The following is a 21340-nucleotide window of genomic DNA, read 5'->3' as shown; positions in this document are numbered from 1 at the left end:
CATATTTTAGAGTAGTAATAGTAAATTACTTCGTGTAATCAAGATGAGAGACCACGGCTATAAAAGCGAAGGTGGATTTGGGAAGTCTGTCGCAGCCATGTCCTGTCCGTTTGTACGCGAGCAAGGAAGGTGCAAGATTGATAAGGAGAGTTTACAGAATTCAGCGGATATTGCGGGATAGACGGGATCCTTTAGCTCAGCGCGACAGTGTGCTCATAGAGAGATATCGATTTTCCCGTGAGGGTATTATTTACTTAACACACACTCTCTCTCTCTCTCTCTCTCTCTCTCTCTCTCTCTCACACACACACACACACTCTCTCTCTCTCTATATATATATATAGATATATATATATATCTCCCAACTTACTGTGCATGCTTCAGTCACCCCTTGCATGGGAACAGGTAAAAGTGATGGAGTGTTGTCAAGAGATTTATTCTAAATGACACTTCTTCAGCTGAGAGTCTAAGAGTGAAGAGACACACACTGTAGATCTTTACTTGCAAGGGCGGTCACAGAACGCTCACAACAGAGTGGGGGCCCTGTGATCAGCGCTCTGTTCTTGCACTTGTCTTTATTTATATGCAAAAATAATACAACAGTGAATACGTCTATTCATAGGCAGAGGAAAGTTAGTGCGCAGGGAGTGAAGATAAGAGTGGTTTAGGTGTATGCATGTGTGTTGTGGGATACAGAAAGACGCAGCCTCTCTTCTTGTTAGGGAGCGTCAGATAAGAGTGTCCAGCTCTCCTCTCCCTGGCAGGAGTGAAATAATAACAGCTTGTTCAGCTGTAAGAAAGAATTTATAAAACAGTCCTGTAGTGGACAACAGTCTAAGTCATCAAAAGGTCATCATGCAGTATTCTATCATATGCAAACTTATATCATTAAAAGCTTATACTGACTACCAATACAACTCTCCATTGACATTCCCTCCTGTTGTCAGTATAACTTTGAAGTGAGATATCAGTATGTAACATCTTGTTGTACATTTTCTGTCACATCATCATTAATCACACAAAGTCTTCATGCTCCAACAGGTCGGGGTCATCATCATCATTTGTCACGGCTATGTATGCAGCAACAGTGGAAACGATTATGCGGTTAATCATGAGTTTTAGACATGGCAGGATACATGTTACAAAGACACAAAATAAAAGTAAAAATACTCCAACTCCAATGAGTAGTCTTTTTAGCACCTGTAGCCAGGAGCCAGTGTAAAGCCAAGAAAACCAGTCACTTGCATTACTTACATAGTCCTGATTTTGGGCCTGCTGGATCTGTCTCAAAGCGTTCAGGGTGTCAGTCATGTTTGATGAGTGTACATTGTCTGGTATGTAAGTGCAGCAGGTGTTGTTGAAGAGGACACAAAGTCCCCCTTTCTCTGCTAGTATCATGTCCAGAGCTACTCGATGTTGCATCACGGCAATTCGTAATGCATTGATTTCCTGGTTCTGCTGTCCGTTGATTTTGCATGAAGCGTTCAGGAAAAGTCCAAAACGGTAGTCCAGAGTTTCAATCCTCAGCATGTTTTTTCCGGTTCCCACCCAGGGGAACAATGAATGGAGTACTTTCTGTCCGGTAGTCCACAGTTTGAATTCCTTGGGTACGTCGCTTCCCCATATTGGGTCATGCGGTTGAATTTCAGGAGGCGTTGATCTTCTTTTCCGGCGTACTGTAGAAGTGGTGTTTACTGCGGTGATTCTGAAAGTGTGGTCTGACAGGAATATGGGAGCACATGTTCCTGTCCAGCCTGGGGGCAGTATGAAATACGCCCGTTGTCCACATAGCCAGGCCATTCCTTGCACCCAGTATGTGCCATTAGATGGTCCAGTCGTATTCACAGGGGCACCTTCTCCTCCTCCAGCGGTCCGGTTGCAGTTGGTGGTGTTTCCAAGCGGCCTGTTGCCTTTGCTTTGTTTATAGCACATGGAGTGGTTCTTTCCTGGAGTTTGGTCCAAGAACACTGGGAAGTGGATGGATGTATTCCGGTTTGTCACATTGAAGTTGATCCAGAAAAGTTGATCACAAGTACCTTTATCAAGTCCAACATCTTCAATGGTGATTTTCTTGTGTTGTAACCCTCCTTGAAGGTTGACGTGAAGAGTGTAAAAGATAGATGGGTTTGTCTCTTCGAGGATGATTTGGCTGTGTTGGAATCCAATGCCAGCGAAGCTAGCGGCACACTTGGCTTGAGTGTTGTTCATATACTTGCCATATAGTGTAGGGTGTGTCGACGTGCTGGGCATATAAGAACAGACATAACAGTCTGTATTTCCCGACTCTGCTCTGGTCCTGTCGTGGATGTAGCGGTACCAGGCATTGTTCATCCAAGGGTGTATGTGGTCTTGCGTCATATCTCTTTGGTGGGAGTTGTCGTGCGTCCATCTTTTCTGTCTGCCTTGTGGTTCAGCTGGCATCAGCTGGGGTCCTGTAAGGGTGAGCGTTGTAGTCAAGGTAACCAAGAGGGTCCACCTTCCCATGGTTGCACACAGGTCCGTCACACCTCGCACTTGGCTGCCCTAGAGCTGATCAGAGGCTAGAGGTTGAAGTGCGAGCTTACCCTACGGGGGCCCAATCAGCACTCCCCCCTCGCCACTGAAGCAACCAAGTGTGGGTGAGATTTCCCTAATGTGCTGTCTTGGGGGTGCCGGGGTCTCCTGGGACCTCAACCTTTTTGCAGTGGCTCTGATGTATCCAGGAGGGTCTCTCCGCTATTTTGCAGGCAGTTGGAGTGGTCAGAAGCACTTGATATGGACCCTCCCACCGTGGCGAGCTCCAATTTTTTCTTTGGAGCACTTGGACCAGGATCCAATCACCTGGCTTCAACCTGCAAGAGATAGGTGAAAAAGAGTCTTGCGGCAGTTTATTGTTCAAAACAACTTCTCTGTTTGTCAACAATTGAGTCATCCAATCTGCCAGAGTGGTTTCACGGATTGATTTATCTAGTGGCTCACTAATAACTGGTAGTGGAAAAGGTCGCCCATGTATAATTTCAAATGGGGATAGTTTGTTATTTCCTTGTGTTATTCTCATCCACATTTTGACTAGGCCTACACATTCTGGCCACGGTCTGCCAGTTTCTTCCATTGTTTTCCTGAGCCTTTGTTTTATAGTGCCATTTGTTCTCTCCACTAATCCTGCACTCTGTGGATGGTAGGCACAATGGTGTTTTATACTGAAACCTAATGCTTCAGATACTTTGCTGATCACATCATTTACAAAATGGGTTCCATTATCTGATCTTATCAGAGTAGGGATACCATATGTTGGAATGAAATGGTTGCATAGACACTTTGCAACTGAGATTGCGTCTGCTTTTTTCACTGGGTAAATTTCTGGCCATTTTGAGAAAACATCTATAATTACTAGAGCATATTTTGAGCCCTGACACTCATTTAATTCAGTGAAGTCCATGTGAACTGTATGAAATGGGTGAGGTGGTGTAGGAAAATGTCCTCTTTTTGGTCTTAAATTACCTTGGGTATTGTGTTTTTGGCAGGTCATACATGTTCTCACATATTCTTTTGCTGAAGTTTTAAAATTAATAGTGTAAAATTGTCGGTTTATTATAAGGACCATTCCTCCCGTCGAAACATGGCTTAAGCCATGGCTCACTAGAGCGGCTGTTTTGTGTAATGATTTGGGAAGAATGGGTTTTCCTGCTATTTTCATTATATCATCAGTGTCTAGTACTGCTCCGTGTTTCAGCCATTGTTTTTGTTCTTTTGATGGTGCTGCATTTTGTTCGTCCTGCAGTACAGATAGTGGGATGGTGTGATTTTCATGAGTTGTTAGTAAGACTGTGGTTGCTATGGCTGCTGCTTTTGCAGCTTTGTCAGCAAAATTGTTTCCCTTTGTAATTTCAGAGTCATCCTTCTGATGTGCTGCACATTTGCAAATTGCTAAATGTCGCGGCAGCTGTACTGTTTTTAACAGTTGCTTCAGTAGATCTGCATGTTGAACTGGGTTTCCAGAGGAGGTCACCATTCCTCTGTTATCCCATATTTTTGCAAAGTGGTGAACTGCTGCAAATACATACTGGCTATCTATGTGAATGTTAATGTCCTGTCCTTCATGTATTTCACATGCTCTGATTACTGCAGTCAGTTCTGCACTTTGAGCTGAATGTGTATGTGGCAGAGCTCTTGCTTCCACTATAGTGTTTGTTGTGGTTACTGCATATCCTACACAATTACGCCCTAGTGCATTTTTTGATGCTGAACCATCAACAAAGATGTCAATGAAACCTTCTTGTGGCGTACTGTAAATATCAGCACGTGGTTTAGTTTCTTCTTCTAGTTTTTCCACGCAGCAATGTGTTTTGCCCTCTGTGGGTGTTGGCAACAATGTGCTGGGATTTAAAGGTCCACATCTCACTATGTTGATGTGGGACTGTGAAAGCAGTATGCCAACATAGGAGAGTTGTGTCGCGTGTGTTAAGAAAGGCAAATGTGCTTGTAGCAGTATAGAAGTTACTGCATGTGGTACTCTAACAGTCAGAGTGTGTCTTAAAACTATGTCAGCAGATTTTTGCACTGCCTCTGCAGCTGCTGCACATGCTTGTACACAGGTGGGCATTCCTGAGGCCACTGAATCGAGTTTGCTTGAATAGAAAGCTAGTGGCCTTTGTTTTTCTCCAAATGATTGTGTCAATACTGCTTTCATGTGTCCCTGTGTTCCGTCTACGTTTAAGTAGAACGGTTTGTCATAATCTGGTAATGCAAGCACAACATTAGTTTGGAGCATGAGTTTTAGTTTAGTAAATGCTCCTTCTGCTTCTGGCGTCCACTGTATTTTATCTTTTAAAGCAAGATCTTTTCCATAGATTAGGTTTTGCAGTGGTTGTACCCATACCGAAAAATCTGGAATCCACGCCCTGCAGAAGTTGCACAACCCAAGAAAACTCATCATCTGTTGTTTAGTTTGTGGCTGTGGTGCATTTTGTATAGCCTCTTTTCTTTTGTTTAGTAATTTTTTCCCTGCACCTGAGAGGGTGTGCCCTAAGTATGTTACTTCAGGTCTCCATAATTGGAGTTTATTCAGAGACACTTTATGGCCTTGCTCAGCCAAGTGACGTAACACAGCCATAGTATTTTGTTTACACCCTTCCTCTGTGTGGCCAGTCACTAAAATGTCATCTACGCTGGCAGGAGGCAGGACATCATTGATTTCTTTAAGGCTTCAGCATAGAGAGTGGGGCTGTTTTGAAATCCCTGAGGTAACCTAGTGTAGGTGTATCTCTGTCCCTCAAAAGTGAAGCCAAACAGGTATTGTGAGTCAGGGTGTAAAGGCACTGAGAAGAAAGCGTTTGATAAATCTATCACTGAGAACCATTGTTCTTTTGGAGTAACTTGATTCAGTATAGTGTGAGGATTTGCTACTACTGGAGGTATCATTTCAGTAATTTCATTTATTGCTCGCAGATCATGTACCAAACGATACTTTCCAGTATCAGCTTTCTTTACTGGGAAGATTGGAGTATTGCAGGTAGCGGAATGATTTTTTATTAAAATTCCTGCTTTCTCCATATCTTTTATCACTGGCTTAATCCCTTCCATTGCTTCCTTAGATAAAGGATATTGTGGTCTAATGGGCCTGTGGGATGAAACAGTCTGTACTGTTACTGAGTCTGCATTTTTTATTAATCCCACATCAGTTGGTCCATTCGACCACAATGTAGAAGGTAAACTTTTAAGTGCTGGCTCTTCTTCCAGCGAGAGAATTTCTCATTCTTGTGTGCTGTCGTACAGATGAGCGTTGGGTGTAGTTCTTATTACCCAGCCAAGTGTGTATCTCATGCACCCTGTTCTTTTACCCCGTGCCCAACCCTCTTCCTCTGTAGGTGTATATTTATCATTTTCTACCTTTTGCAGGATGTTGCCTAATTGATACCATTGTGTATCTGCTGTTTTTGCAACTGACACATGGGGTTTTGTAATCCTATTCAGTTTTCTTACTGGGTCTGGTTGGATCACTGAGCATACTGCGTTTCCGCTTTTTGTGACATATAAATGTTGCAAAGTCAGATATGGGCTTTTTAGGCTGTGTACCTGTTTATCATACAGAGGGTCTGGGCCTGGGGTTTGTTTATAGCGCAGAGTGCTGTGATACTCAGTTGGCTTCATTTTTTCAGCACTTAAAGGGAGATGTTTTTCAGCTGCTTCTTTGAGCTGTGTAAGCTGTGGCAAATCTAATGGCCAGTAGTAGTTTGGCTCTCCTTTTCCTTCCCTCTGATAGGGGTCTTCTTCTGTTAACATTATGTCATGCTTGTTCCTGTGGGGATAACTTGTATCCCTAGTTTTGTCATTGCGTCTCTTCCTAATAAGTTTATTGGGCAGGTTGGGTCTATTATACATGGCATGCAGCAGGAGCGTTGGCTGGATTTATGCAAAAATTTCAGTGGCATTGTTAATGGCTGGGTTTTTACATGCCCTGATGCTGTTTTTACAATTATCACTTCATTAGAATAGGTTGTTCGAGGGGGTTCTATCTTAAGTACTGTTTTACAAGCTCCTGTGTCACACAACATTTGCAGCTTTTTGCCATTTACATAGACCGTAAGTGTTGGCTTTCCATCCAGTAAACCTATTAGCTGATGAACGTTATATACTTCAGCTTCATCTTGTTCTAAATTGTTTTCTTTGTTTGTTAATGCTTTTACTTCTTTTTCATCTATCTGGCTCTCCCTCTCATCTGTCTGGGTGGTTGCAGCCTCAGTGGTTGCAGCTAGTCAGTCTGTGTTGGGCGTTCTCTGTGTCTTACAATCACGTGCAAGGTGTCCCCTTTTCCCACACTCCCAGCATGTAGAGTTAAAACCATTGTTTGGTGTGCGTCTAAACCTGCCTCTACCTCTTGCTCCTCCCCTATGCATTTCTCTCCCTCTCTTTTGGCCTCTGAAACCTCCCCTGTAGTCACCACTCCCACTAAAAGTTGTAAAAGCAGTGTCAGTGTCTAGGGCAAAAACTGAGGTCTTCTCTTTATTTTTCACTACTGTCTGTGCATGATTAGCATATTGAAGCGCCTCATCTACTGTGCCTGTATCTTGTGTTACCCAATATTTTTCTACATGAGACCTAATACTTGGCAGTAATCCTTTAATAAAAGCACGTTTAAATTGTTGCTGATATGGTGATTGTGGGTCATCAGCATAATTTAGACCTGAGTTCTGTCTGAAAACGGGCCTCAGCCTGTCCATATATTCATGTGGGTTTTCTGTGTCACTCTGTTTAACTTGCCCTATTTTACCGTAGTTGGCTCTTGGCACTAGTTGTTGACGGGCCCTGTCAAACACAGGTATTAATGCTGCTTGGAGGTCAACATGACCTGGGGGAAATGCTGTACCATCTGGTAGGGAGCCGGTAAAGTCTCCCCTAATCCTTCCCCAGGAGAGCCCTAGGCAGTCCTGGAATAATTGCATTACCTCGTGACCGTTTAGGTGCCACTGGGTAATTACTTCACGCACGGCAGCTTGCCACAGTTCGTATCCTTCCTGTATTAGTGGAATGCCTTTTATTACATTTTGTCTGTCTTTGTGTGTCCACGGGCGGTAAACGAAGATTGTGGGTCTGTTATCCCTGCCTCCTCCCTGACCATCACCTAGGAGTGTGCCATATCTGGGGTTTGCTACTTCAACTAATGGACATGCTAGTGTGGATGGCGGCGGTGGTTCTGGGCGTGAACCACAACCATTGCACTCTTCGTCAGAGCCATGATCATTCCCTGGATGAAAATCTTTCTCATGCTCGGTTAACATTGTTTGTGCATTCTCATTTGCATTGTCGAATTTAATTTTCATTGCTCTTGTCACTATGGGAGATCGTTTAAAACTAGATTTTTTTGGTTTAATGCTGGTTGTTTTTTCTGCAGCTGGTGTGGAAAGTTTAACGGAGGGATTTAAAAGAGAGTTATGTGGGTCTGTCAGTGGAGGTCTTTGTTCAGCACGTGCCTGCTTTGTAGTTTCATCATCAGGGGTTATTAAAGCTGCTGCTAATTGTTTTTTCTTTTCCTCTTTCTTTTTTCTTTTTTCAGTTCTCTTTTCAGCTTCATTTTCCCATGCTTGGAAAAGTTTATATTCTTCCTTACTTTTTAATTTTTTCTTTGGGTCTATTGTTAATGTAATTTCTTGTTTCAGAGCAGCTCTCAGCTGGGTAACAGCTGAGGGATTGCATTTCCCTTCCCAGCTGCGGTTTTTAGCTTTTCGTGGATTTCTCCACCTATTTGCACTTATTTTACCTGCTCTGGTTTGTTGTTTTTCTAACCATTCCTCATCAGGTGTTAATTTTGCTTGTTTATTCCCCATTTTCAAAGATTTTGCTGGGCCGTCACTGGCACGCCTGACTTCGGAGTGGTTTACTGATACGGCCTTCGACTTCACCCTATAGGTTAAGCGGTACCAGTTTTATGAGATGAAACCCAACCGTTCTCCTTTGTCACCAGTACGTGAGCCTCAGCAAAGAAAACAAATAAAATAGAAGTAGTTCAGCAGCTTATTGTGCTGTAAATCAACTTACTTCTAGACACATACACACACATAGACATTTGCGCGCTAATTTGTTACGAAGTATTTGACGGTTACCTCTAAAACCCGTCTAAACACAGTTCCTTTTGGCGAACTTAAACCTATTTTACTTGTTGAAACGTATTTTAATTTGTCACGAAGTAATTTTGGCTACTTCTAAAACCGGTCTAAACGTATTTTACGTTTCGTCAAACAAAACAGTGTTTCTCACCCTCAGACGTCTCACTGGTGGTTCGGATCTTCAGACTGAATCCCACCGCCGTGGACCAGACTAAGGACACCGGCCCGAATCCGAATTCAACGGTCCGGGTCTTTCGGCCTCGTCTAAGAGGGCTGTGCACAGACTTCGGTGCTGGCTTCCCACGGCGTCAGGAATCAGTGCTGGATCCTGGAACAGAGTCACAGATAATAGTTCTGATGTTTCTGCCCCGGCTACGAAGGACCAAAATAAATGTCAAGAGATTTATTCTAAATGACACTTCTTCAGCTGAGAGTCTAAGAGTGAAGAGACACACACTGTTGATCTTTACTTGCAAGGGCGGTCACAGAACGCTCACAGCAGAGTGGGGGCCCTGTGAAGTGCACACTCTGTTCTTGCACTTGTCTTTATTTATATGCAAAAATAATACAACAGTGAATACGTCTATTCATAGGCAGAGGAAAGTTAGTGCGTAGGGAGTGAAGATAAGAGTGGTTCAGGTGTATGCATGTGTGTTGTGGGATACAGAAAGACGCAGCCTCTCTTCTTGTTAGGGAGCGTCAGATAAGAGTGTCCAGCTCTCCTCTCCCTGGCAGGAGTGAAATAATAACAGCTTGTTCAGCTGTAAGAAAGAATTTATAAAACAGTCCTGTAGTGGACAACAGTCTAAGTCATCAAAAGGTCATCATGCAGTATTCTATCATATGCAAACTTATATCATTAAAAGCTTATACTGACTACCAATACAACTCTCCTTTGACAAGTGTTATGTAAAACTACACACAAAAAACCCCACAATGTCAATAAATGTCACAGTACAAAAAGGGGTGTGACGAGGGGGTGCAGGACCACCACCTGTCTTTATTTGCTCTGCCCTTTTCTTGGTTGCTGTTATAAACAAACAAACAGATTATTGCAGGGTCTCTTTTCAAGAGACTAAAAGCAATATAAGTGATAAATATTACCATTCTGTAGAATATTCTTATATTTCACTTTTACTTGTTCCCATGTTCTAGTGGGTCCTGTTGTGGCTCTAATGTGAAAGAGGATATAATGTAATATAATATAATAAATTACTTACGAGTTTAATTTGTCAGCAACTTTCTGCCAGCCCTCTCTCCTTGCTTTTGCAGCCTTTGCAGTGTTCCCCTGCGTTTTAATTAAACTCTGAAACTCCTGATATCCCTCAATCAAGAGTTCTTGCTCTGCTGCCGAAAAATACTGAGCGCCGCTCTCCTTGACATCTTCACCGACCAATCAAAGGGTTGCCAATCAATGTTTCTACTATCGATGCGTAGCCCCTTTTAAGCCACCCAGTGATCTCAGATTACTTCATCCAGCTATACTAATCGTCAACAACAGGTGTGTTCGGAGAACCGGATTAGCGAGCTCAAAGTTAGCGCGATGATTTGATCTTGGATGTAGTAAGCGAGGTACGACGAACGGACCCCAGGGTGAGTTATAACAATGACAAACCCTGGTTTACTCCTAAACTCAAAAAGCTGTGACTGGAAAAGAGAAAGGCGTTCAGAAGCGGAGACAGGGACTGCTACAGAGAGGCCAAGTACAGGTTGACTAAAGAAGTGGACGTTGCTAAACATCAGCACTCTGAGAAGATGCAGCAGCAGATCTCAGAGAATGACTCGGCCTCTGTGTGGAAAAGTTTTAGGAATATCACCAACTACAAGTCTAAAACCCCCCACTCCACTGATGACTTGCTCTTGGCCAACACCCTCAACGACTTTTACTGCCGTTTTGACGAGCCATCAAGCAGCCTTCACACCTCCAACAGCCCCAACAATTCGAGCCACTTTAGTTGACCATGTCCTTGTCCATTGTATGACTATGAGGGAGGCTGGGCAACCAGTACAGCCAAATTTGAGTCGCTTCCCTGTTGCCTCCATCATCAGAACCTTCAGGGAGGAAAACAGGTAGGTGTACTTGCAGTAAGACTGCTCTGTAAAGTAACTTTTGAGTTGAGTTTCAGTATGTTTCCATTTTTGTCCTGTAAAAAGGATGTTTGACAGTTACAGTAAATGAGTGCTTCTATTTTTGTAGGACACAGAGACGACCACCTGCTGGAGGCAGGTTAAGGCTTTTGCCGGAGGAACAAGAGAGGGAGCTTGGAAACACGGTAATTGGCAATAATGTAATCCGCTTGCAAGAGATTCAAAAGAGAGTGACTGAGGATGATCATGACAATCTTTGAGATTGATGGATGGCCTCTTCCCCATGAAATTATCTTTGTGGATGAGGCAGGTTTTAACCTGACCCAAAGCAGGAGAAGGTGGAGGAACATAATTGGCCATCAGGCTATTGTAAATGTCCCTGGTCAGCATGGAGGGAATGTCACTATATGCGCAGCCATCAGCCAACGAGGTGTGCTCCACCGTAGCACTGCTGTGTTTGTTGCATCATATTGCTGTAACTGTTTATATGCTTTATATATTCTGAGGTAAGTTGATCTATAGTGTTACATCATATTCTATAAGGATGTTATGTGTTTGTAGACTTTCTGCCCAGTTTGACCCATTTAGCAGAAGTCAGCCTGTTTAAGGCTCTGATATCTATTCTGTATGACTTAAAGCAGTTATGACATGCTCTGATTTTCTCACCCAATAAAGGAATATTTCATATATCAGTCTGATCTTCATTCTATCAGACACAGTTATCACAGCTCGTACATTTTCTTTTTACACATATATGTAAGCATTGAGCCAAATTTAGTAATGCCAACATATTAAAAGAACAATATTTGTCTCATATATAATACATCTGTATATACACTGTCAGAGATACTCGTCTTTGACTGAAGATTTAAGGTGATAGGACATATAAATAACTGCAACTTGAATCTTTACTGAAGCTCAGTATTTGACACAGAGTTCAAGCTCACTGCTGTAATAACTAATAATGATTAATATAATAATAACTTTAATATTGGCTATATTATATTTACATTACCAAAGTGAGATGACTTTAGTCTCATGAACAACATTAGCTAATTATTATTTACTAGCTAATCTTAAAATGTCTGTTCAGTACAGAAATGAAGCCCAACAATCATGTTTTACAGTCCTGTGGTCTCAGCCTCAGATACTCAACTAATCAAATAAAGCTCATGTAAAAACAAACAGATGAACAAAATATGTTCTCCTTCATTTCTGTCAAACAATGCTGTATGAAAAGTTTCCGGCTAATAGTATCATGGTTGCTAGGCAACCTGAGCAGCGTGGCTAGACCGTCCCAAGCCTCCCACTTCCAGACTTCTCGGTCTTCGGAGGACGCGGCCCACGCAGACCGTGAAGGCCTTGTCCTCCAAGGATGCAGACCCTGAATTGGGACACAGCTTTTTTCTCTCTCTGCCCTCTCTCCAGGTCGCACCTTACTCGTGCCCTTATTCTGCACCTGGACCCAGTCAGCAATTAGTCCTCAAACATATGAAAGGTTAGGGGAGAAGTGTGTGGTGGTGTTGTTTTCTTTTTGTCTTTGCACTGCTGTCTAGGTGTGGACTGGTCCTGTGGTGTGACTCTCCTTGCTGCAGTTTGGAGTTTTGAAGCAGTGGGGGGAGTTTGCTTCAAGTGAGTAGCGCAGTAATACTATTGAGTAGTGTGGGCTTGTGGCCCTCATTGCTGCCACTAGTCAGTAGGTCGGGCCTGTAGGCCGCAGAAGTGGTTTTTTTCCTGTTGATGTTCTTCCTTCCATCACCTAAGACACATAAGGCCATGTTTCTTTTGTTAGTGCTCATTAGTAGAGCAGCATTGCTGTTTTTTGTGTTAAAACTGTTTATACTAAACACTTATTATTTACCATACTGCTGTGTTTGGCTTCCTTTTCTCCCTCTCTGTCCTGTTTGCTACTGCTCCTTCACACCTACCCCAAGACCTTATTTATGGGGATGTAACAGTTACTGTGTGTAAGAGTGTCTGAGTCAGTATCCTGCTCAGTGGAAGAACTTCAGTGTCTTTCTCCAGAACATAACACTTAAAATTCTAGATCGGGGTCAAAGATGATTCAGTTGTCTAAGACTGTTTCATTTGTTTACAGCACACACTTTTATGTGAGACTGTGGCACTGTTAAGGTTCAAAATTAAGGAGGGATGCAGGAGGAAATCCAAATAACACACTGATCCGGCCAGGTGGAGTCAAACGATGATTTTTAATGAACATACGCGTGGGAGATATAACACTGTACGCAGACAGCATCAGATCTCGCCCCAACAACGACCCAACAATAGTTTTATAGCATCAAGGTATGTTTACTGACACCCTCTCTACGTCATTACATGCATCAGTTTCAAAACCACAAATGTTCTGTTGACAACTTTTAACATAGTTTGAAAAGAACATTTTCTCCTCTCCAAGCCAGGTGTTTCCTGTCGCTGTCCTGCCCGCGCTCATCTTCTGGAACATCAAGCTCAGTTCTGCAACAAACTGTCACTCATGCAGGCACAATTTTGCAGTTGCAAGCTTTTACAAACTAGTATTTGAACCTTCACCTACCCCTGAGTCTAACTGCTTGTAGGTGTGTGTATGTGTGTGTCAACCTCTGCTGCACTTTGTTTCACCTCTCACCTCACCAGCTAAACCTTGTAACCTTTCCACCAGACAGAAGGCCAGCACGTACACAACTGAAACTATATGTGTAATATGTTGTTTTAATCAAAAAACCATTACTAAAAGCTTAATAAAAGAATATAAATGAATAAAAGATAATAAAGAATAACCTGGTTATTAACATAGCATCCCCAAACAGCTCCTCAAAGTAACTTACACTTAGATTCTGCTTTAGTTTCACTTTTGCAAAAGCACACTCTGCAAACCTGCAGTTTCCTGTCAAGACTTTTAGGCCCAGATTATATTCCGACGTGAGCCTTTCATATAATGCAATGTAATCTGCCAACAAACATTTAAGAATATAAAAAGCATTCAAAAGCATTTAAGATTATAGCTTCAACTCAACAGTTTAAAGTGGTTCTCACTGGACCTGTAATAAAGGCTAATATGATACCAGTATGTTTGAACATCTGAATGCAATATCAATATAACATAACTGCCCCTCCATATTAGGTCAGCCCCAACACTTGAAAGGTTTAAATCATTTTTAAAAACACATTTTTTTTTCAAAGGCTTTTTAGGAGTATTATCTGAGTCAGTTTGTAGTCAGTTTTTAGTCAGCTGTTGGTCATTCTTAATCTTTTTACTTTCTTAATCTTATTTATTGTATATCTTATTGTTTATTTTACTCATGTTTTGGAAAGCACTTTGGTCAACTTTGTTGTTTTTAAAAGTGCTATATAAATAAAGTTGGATTGGATTGGAATATTAATTATTAGTGCAATGGTAATGATGATTATAAAAAATAGCAGCAAAAAATAGCAGCAAAATATCTTTCTAATCTCTACAGCACACAAAGCTATTTATTATTACTAATATTATTATTATTATCTTTTATTTATCCCAGTGAAAGTCTCATTGAGTTGTTAATGTCATTTTCAAGAGAGATCTGGCAGCAAAAGTCATAAGACAACACATAACAAGTAAGCAACAAATAGAATTTTCCAAACAAATGAGTCCAAACATGTGAAAATATACAACAGCAGATCATTAAGAACAATGTTAACAATGTTAATGTTAAACATCCACAGTGACTAAGAGACTTATTCTTTAAACAGAGATGAGCATTTGGCAGCACTATACAGAGAACAGCCAGTAAAAAAACAGAAAGGTAAACAATGGTAAACAATATCCAACTTTTTTAGCTGGTGGGAAGGTGCATTCAGAAAAAGCAGATCACCATAATGCAATAGAGGTAAAAAGTAGCCTAAATCAAGTGTTTTCTCACTTTAAGTGAGAAACTAGACAGATTTTTTCAAAAAAGTAACTTCGTTTTTTGTTTCAACTTGGACACAAGCCTTTTAATGTGAGTTTTAAATGACACATTCTGATCTATAATGATCACTGGATCTGTCCCTTGATTTTTTAAAAATTATTATTTTAAAGTTAAAAAATGGCAAGGTCTTTTCAAAGAAGAAATAAATCATTTAATTATTTCATTAAAGACTCCAGCCCTCCAGTGACCCTGATAAGGTTAAGTGGATTTCATTAATCCTTACAGACAGTGAGTGAGTGTAACTACTCGTAATAGTGCACACTTTTGTGTGTGTGTGGTTGTGTTTGTGGTTAGCTGCTAGTTCTTTCATGCTCATCTCTTGTAATGAGACAAACTGAGTAAGGTTTAGAAGCTCTCTCCCTTTTGTTAACCTGCAATTAATCACTTGTATAACTGTTTTAAGCAGTTACTGCGTTTGATGACAAGATTTTATTTTCTTTTTTTTAAACTTTTAGTGACCAACGACGACGGATTGAAATACAGATCAACTATGGGTCTAAGAAAGGTTCTTCATTTTATTCTTCACATGCCATTTTGACAGTCAGCCTTTTATATAATATATTAATATGTAATATTTATTTCATGCTGACATGCGTTTTCTTTAGTTTTCAATGCATTTTAGTGATTAATATAAAGTCACCCACAGACAACCCAAGTACAACTTCCATTAGTTTTTCAGAGAACATAAACGCGATGACAACAAAACCCACAACTGAAAAAAGTTTAGAAATTCTCTCACTCTGTTTTTTCTTGACTCTCAAGACATTTTAGTTGAACCATGATAAGTTACAGGAAACTGCAATAAAAGGGTCTCATCAACCTGGAACTAAATATCGATCGTTAATGTTCAGGGTACATCTGTCCTGAAAGATGGCTGTGCATTGGACTCAAATCCAAACTATGAATGAAACGAGAGGAGCAGTGAATGAAACAGCCAAATGAGAGGAGGAAGTGTAATTGTTGTAAATAGAGAGATGAGTGTGTTTATATTAATCTATAATTAATCTGTATCTCAAAAAACGATTAAGAAGTTTCACCTCAATTTGAAATGTTACCAAATCGTTTAATGTCTTACTTTTGAATGTTACTGCATCTGGGCTTCAACCAAATAAAAACAAATGTTCAAATGTTAGCACAAGCTGCTAACCACCGGAAGAAAACTCAGAAGAGATTTCCAGATATGCTTAAACATGAAGCTAACTGAAACCAGGTGTTGTGTTAAACACACATTCAAAAATGGCCAGTTACTGTTTATAACACAGTTCTGTAAACTGAAATATCAGAGACCAAATCCGGTGCCTCATTCAATGAATACAGCTCACCATTAATACTATGACTGTGCATTAAATTTCAGGGAAAACACTGTTGACTAATCAACATTGTGCTTGGAAACACATGCCAGCTGAGCGGAATAAAAGAAAGGTTTAGAAGACATATTACTGTTTTGAGCAAAGAAAGGCTTCTTCAGTATGTGATGGGGTGCATGGAGCTCTGAGACTGTGGTCAGTGTAATGCTTTCTATCTAAACCACAATCAGGCACAACAACATTTGGCACACCATCAGAGGCTCAATACATCAAGCTTGGTTCACCGAGCAACAGAAAAACAGCTTCAAGATACAAAATGTAGTAAATATTGAACACAGGACTCCTCTCAGCAAAAGACGAAAAGCAAAAAAAAAAAAAAAAAAAGCAAAAGAAGAAAAGTGTCTGGTAGAGTTCTGGGGTAAAATTGGCTTCATTTTATTAATAAAATAACATCATTAAAATGGTCTGCCAATTACTGTTTTTCTTGTTTGAACTGCATAAAACATATAATGCACACGTATGTTTTACATCTTTTTCCATATGTTGAAAACATATTTTATAAACACTGGTGGAAGCAGCTTGTTGTGCAGACTCATTTAAAAAAGATAATATAAAGCCACGCTTCAGTGTGTCACTGTGTTTGCGTGGATGTGGTGAAAAACACTCGAGTGGCCAGTAAAAGTGGATGTCAAAGATCACATGTATTAAAGGTAATGAGCCCTGCTCTAAACAGCTGTCACAAAATGTTTCGTGAATATGATCTATTCAAGATCATATTCCTTCATTTCAGATGGCTTCTCACCTCGTACTTTATGGCAGTTTTTGGCTGTGGCTGACCTTTGTCCATCTTTTTTAGGGCTCCTCTTGGCCTGTGGGATACCAGGTACATGGAGCTGTCCTGTAAATCTGCTATTCTGCCATATGAGAAGGGGACTCAAGTTTAGAAAGAGAGGAGACATGCACCGTGAAAAAAAAACTCTTTGTGACTACGTGTGGGCAACATGTTTCACTGTTTCAACAAGCAGTTTAAAGACAGGCTTTGTGCCGGCTTGATTTATTCTCTTTGTATTAGTTTACATGTACAGAGAGATTACAAGGAACCTGAAAAGCATGTCTTTGGACTGAGGCAGGAAGCAGGAAACCCACACTAGCAGACGCCACTCAAAACCACCCAAAACAGGAAGTCTCTGTCTGAGAAGTGATGGTGCTCACCACTGCAGCACCACGCTGCCCTGTTAGTTTCTGTGCTGGTAAAAATAAAGATGAATAAATAGTTCACTCTGACATATTTCCTGTGTCACAAACACTTCTTCTCTCTGCTGCTTCTCTGTACTTACAGTTTGTAGAAGGCAGCGTCTAACAAAGCTGTGTTATTATATACATACTGCAGCTGCTGAGTTAAAGCTGTATGTTTGTGATATGATAAGCACCGAATATTAAAAACAAGTTGTTGGGGGTATTTTAATGAGCTGTAAATGGTTTCCTGATCTCAATGAAATCCACAAATTTATTAATTTATTTAAACTACTGCAAGTTTCTCTCATTTATTGTTTTAATGATTTAATTACTGCATCAATGGAATTTCAGCATTTTTAATTTACATAATGGAACTGGAGATCTTGCAGGATGTTGTTTGCAGTGCTTTATAACTGACTCTTACACATATCATGACGTGTCAGATGAAAAGTGACTCTCATCTGGTTTTACTTCCTCAATATTTTCATTTCAAAGCTGTCGGACTTAAAGACACAGACAGACGGTGAAGCTGCTCAAATATCTTTCAGTTCAAAATGTCTACAGAAATTCAAAGTGTTGAAGATTTCAGGGTGAAATACAGCAGAGGGTCCCAAGAGGATGGAAGAGTGAGAGAGCAAAGTGAGGTGGAGGTGTTAGATGATGGAGAGCAGCACCCTGATGTTGGCCTACAAGAAGCTGGTAAGTAGGAAATCATCAAAGTGACAAAACCAAAGAAAATGTTGATGATGAAAGTGTTGCTCAGTGTCTTTAAAGCTCTGATATCGACCACTTTAAGACATATTAGTGTCACATGTCCCCAGAATATGTTTCCAGTTTCAGTCCAAACTGGCACACAGATCATTTGTTGCACTGGGCCTGTTTACTCCCAGTTAGGAGCTCCGTTTCTAACCGTCTGACTGTTTCAGTGTCTGTGGCTTCAAGTCAAACTGGTTCAGCTGCTGCTCTGCTTTCAGGAAGAGGTCTGTGAGTGACAGAGAGAAGCAGCCAATAGGAGCAGCACAGCTCTTTTAACCTGTTAGTTAATGCAAAACGTTTAAATCAGTATTTCATAGTTGTTCTGTGGTCTGACAAGGAACAGATGGACATCTTAAGAAATTAATTGTGAAGTCAGCTCTACGAAGATGCAGAGTATGTGAGTAGGAGAGAAGCAAGCAGATGAAACTGAACTTAAAAGTGTTTAACTGTAGTTTAAACTGTAGAGTTTAACTGAACTAAAGAACAAACACAGAGTAACCAATAGTACTCAATTAACTCATCAGTCCTTAATGTTTCTTCAGTTCATGGTTGTTCCTCAGTATTACATTTATATATTACTCTGACCTGTGTGCATATGATAAAGCTAATAACTGTTACATCAGGATTGCTAGGTATCCCATTCCCGTGGAAACATTGTCTTCTGAAGTATTTCAAGAGAAATCCCTCAGACCTGTCCAACAGCAGCTTAAACACTCTAAAAAGATATCAGTTTTCTGATTTCTGCTGGTCAAAAAATATTTTGCTGCTGACTGTAAATGGGTCTAAAATGTAGTCATGTCCCAACATTGCCAGCCAGGTTAGAAAAACACATTTTGAGATGTGCAAGAACCAGTCGATTTAACATTCCTACAAAGCAAATTAACTAAATGTAAAGAAAAATGAATTCCAAAGTCTCTTTAGTGCCTCTTCAGTGGAATCTTTGTGTATTTTCTGTATAGATGAAAACATCCAGAAGAACGTTCCAGCTTTAACAAGAAGCTGGCTCAGAGTTTTTGAGGGAAACCTGGGAGTGCTGTATCTTCTGATGCTGGCTGGAATCATGACACGCTGTGAGGAAATTTATTCCAACATGTATTAAAAATTATTATTAGAATTTTAATTATTATTATTTGCATTTGACATCTCTACATGAAACTATTTGAAATTTTTGACCTGCTTTTGTCCAGTTCTTATTCTCCTCCTGCAGTGTTTCCTCTGGTAGGATATGATCTTTTATTGGGCTTTGAATACACAGTGCAGTGCATATGTAAGGTTTATTTGTTTTAACATCTATTCCTTTTATGAAGTTAGGCTAGAACAGGAAAAACAAAGAAATCATCCACACTGCTTTCTACACGCACCACACGCTCACAATCTTCCTTCCTTGCTGCAGGGGAGGGGTAGTGCAGTGTGCTCAGGGGGCAGGGAAGGCTGGCCAACACTGCAGCTACCCATCATTCTAACCTTCCCTATTTCAATAGCTTTCAATGGTTCGGACAGAAGAAAAGGGTTGGAGTAGCTGACAGGGACAGGAAGAGCGAGCAGGAGAGAGTTTCTCTGACAGTGTCAGAACAAGCAACAGCAGCCGGGCGCTGGGGAAACGTTTTTGATAAAAAACACATTATAAATTAACAAACATCTGCGCTGTGCTGATTTCTTCCCCACCTTCAAACTCTTCACTCAACACGGCAATTCTGTGATTATATCAACAAAGCAGACAGGCAGCAGAATCTGCTGAAGAGTGATACAGTGCAGTCACACTATGTTAGACAGTGGCCGTCTGTTATCATTATGCTGGCTAGTTAGCTCACTTGAGATAATTAGGCAGCTAACAAGCTAATGTTTGTTTCATTTATTTGAAAGTAAAATGAAAAATGTCCATCGATGATAGTGGAATTATTTATAGATTTAAATCAGTTTCTTGTTTTGTTGCTCTTCTAACTAGATATTTTAGTCACTTTGGACAAAGAGCAGCTGCAGAACAGAAACAATGAACTGAGCAACAACTTCAGCCTTCTGGCTAATCACTCCAGTCAGCTACAGGAAGAGGTCAAGCAGCTCAAAGAAAAGATGGAAGGTAACACACGATATGAATCACGATATGAAAACATCTCTGTGAGTCAAGTAAAGCCTGCAACTTTCAGCACTGAGTAATAACTGTCTTTAAAACATGTGTTTGACTTTAAGAGAAGTGTCCTGATCGATGGAGGAGATTTGGAAGCAGCTGTTACTTTAAATCCACTGAGAGTAAAACTTGGTCTGAGAGCAGGAGAGACTGTCAGGATAAAGGAGCTGATCTGGTGATGATAAACAGCAAAGAGGAACAGGTGGGTGTGTTTGTTCATGTCTGTGTGATCTTTGATGGAACTGACAGTCATCTGTTACTTGTGTTTTTGACCTGCTGTCAGTCTGTGACCTGCTTCCTGTCTCCACTCTGATGGATTTCTCTGTTGGGTTATTTATTCTTTGTTTCCATATTGAGAGTTTATGTTTTCATTGATTCTTTGGCTCTTTCTGATTTCTGCACAATGGAAGAAAAGTTTCATCACATTTATTCTTCCTTCAGACAGATTCACAAGATGATGTTACAACAACAGAAGTGCTGAATTATGACTGGAGCAAATATTTTTATCTCTACTCAAAAAGGAATTTATCAATGAACTGAACATGAGAGGAGAGTCTTGGATTGGTCTGAGAGCCAAACAGACATCAGGAGGATATAAATGGGAATGGGTGGACGGATCAGCGCTGACAGAAACGTGAGACATTAGTTTGTTTCTATTCCAGAGTTATTATTTAGAAGTGAAACATTGATGTTTTGGAAGATAGATCAGCAATACATGAGCTGAGCTATTTTCCAACAGCCCCACAAACTGAGTGTAAAGAAAAGCAGAAATCCTTCTTTGAATGAACAGCTGTGCTTGAACTCTCTTCATCTGCAGTCTGTGATGACGTTCAGTTACAACAAGTATGAAATGAAATGTCCTGCATGAGCCTCAGACTCAGCTCACAGTTTTTACTTGTTCATTCTGCATCATATATTGATTACATATATCAGGGCCGGCCCGTGGCATAGGCCGTATAGGCAAATGCTAAGGGCGCCGTCCATCAGGGGGCGCCACGCCAGTGCCACAAATGTTGAAAAAAAAAAGAAAAAAAAGTTGGTACAATTATTTGTAAATACAAAAAATAATCCCACGTTAATTAAAATGCAAAGTAAAGCTTATTTAATAGAAATATTATTTGTTACAACATTACGCCCCCCCCCCGCACGGTGCGCCCCCTCCCTTCCCGTATCATGGTTCCTTTTGGACGTCACCACATCAAAAAATCAACACAAGATGTCAAAACGGCCAAAACTGTCAGCTGCCCAGGGAAGAAAAAAGAGAAAAGAAGAGGAGGAGAAACGAGAAAAAGACAGAGGTAG

The sequence above is a fragment of the Oreochromis aureus genome, linkage group 22, assembly GCF_013358895.1.
Source record: "Oreochromis aureus strain Israel breed Guangdong linkage group 22, ZZ_aureus, whole genome shotgun sequence".
Classification (NCBI taxonomy): Eukaryota; Metazoa; Chordata; class Actinopteri; order Cichliformes; family Cichlidae; genus Oreochromis; species Oreochromis aureus.
The sequence above is the reverse complement of the archived record's forward strand: the minus strand, read 5'-3'. Positions refer to the sequence as shown.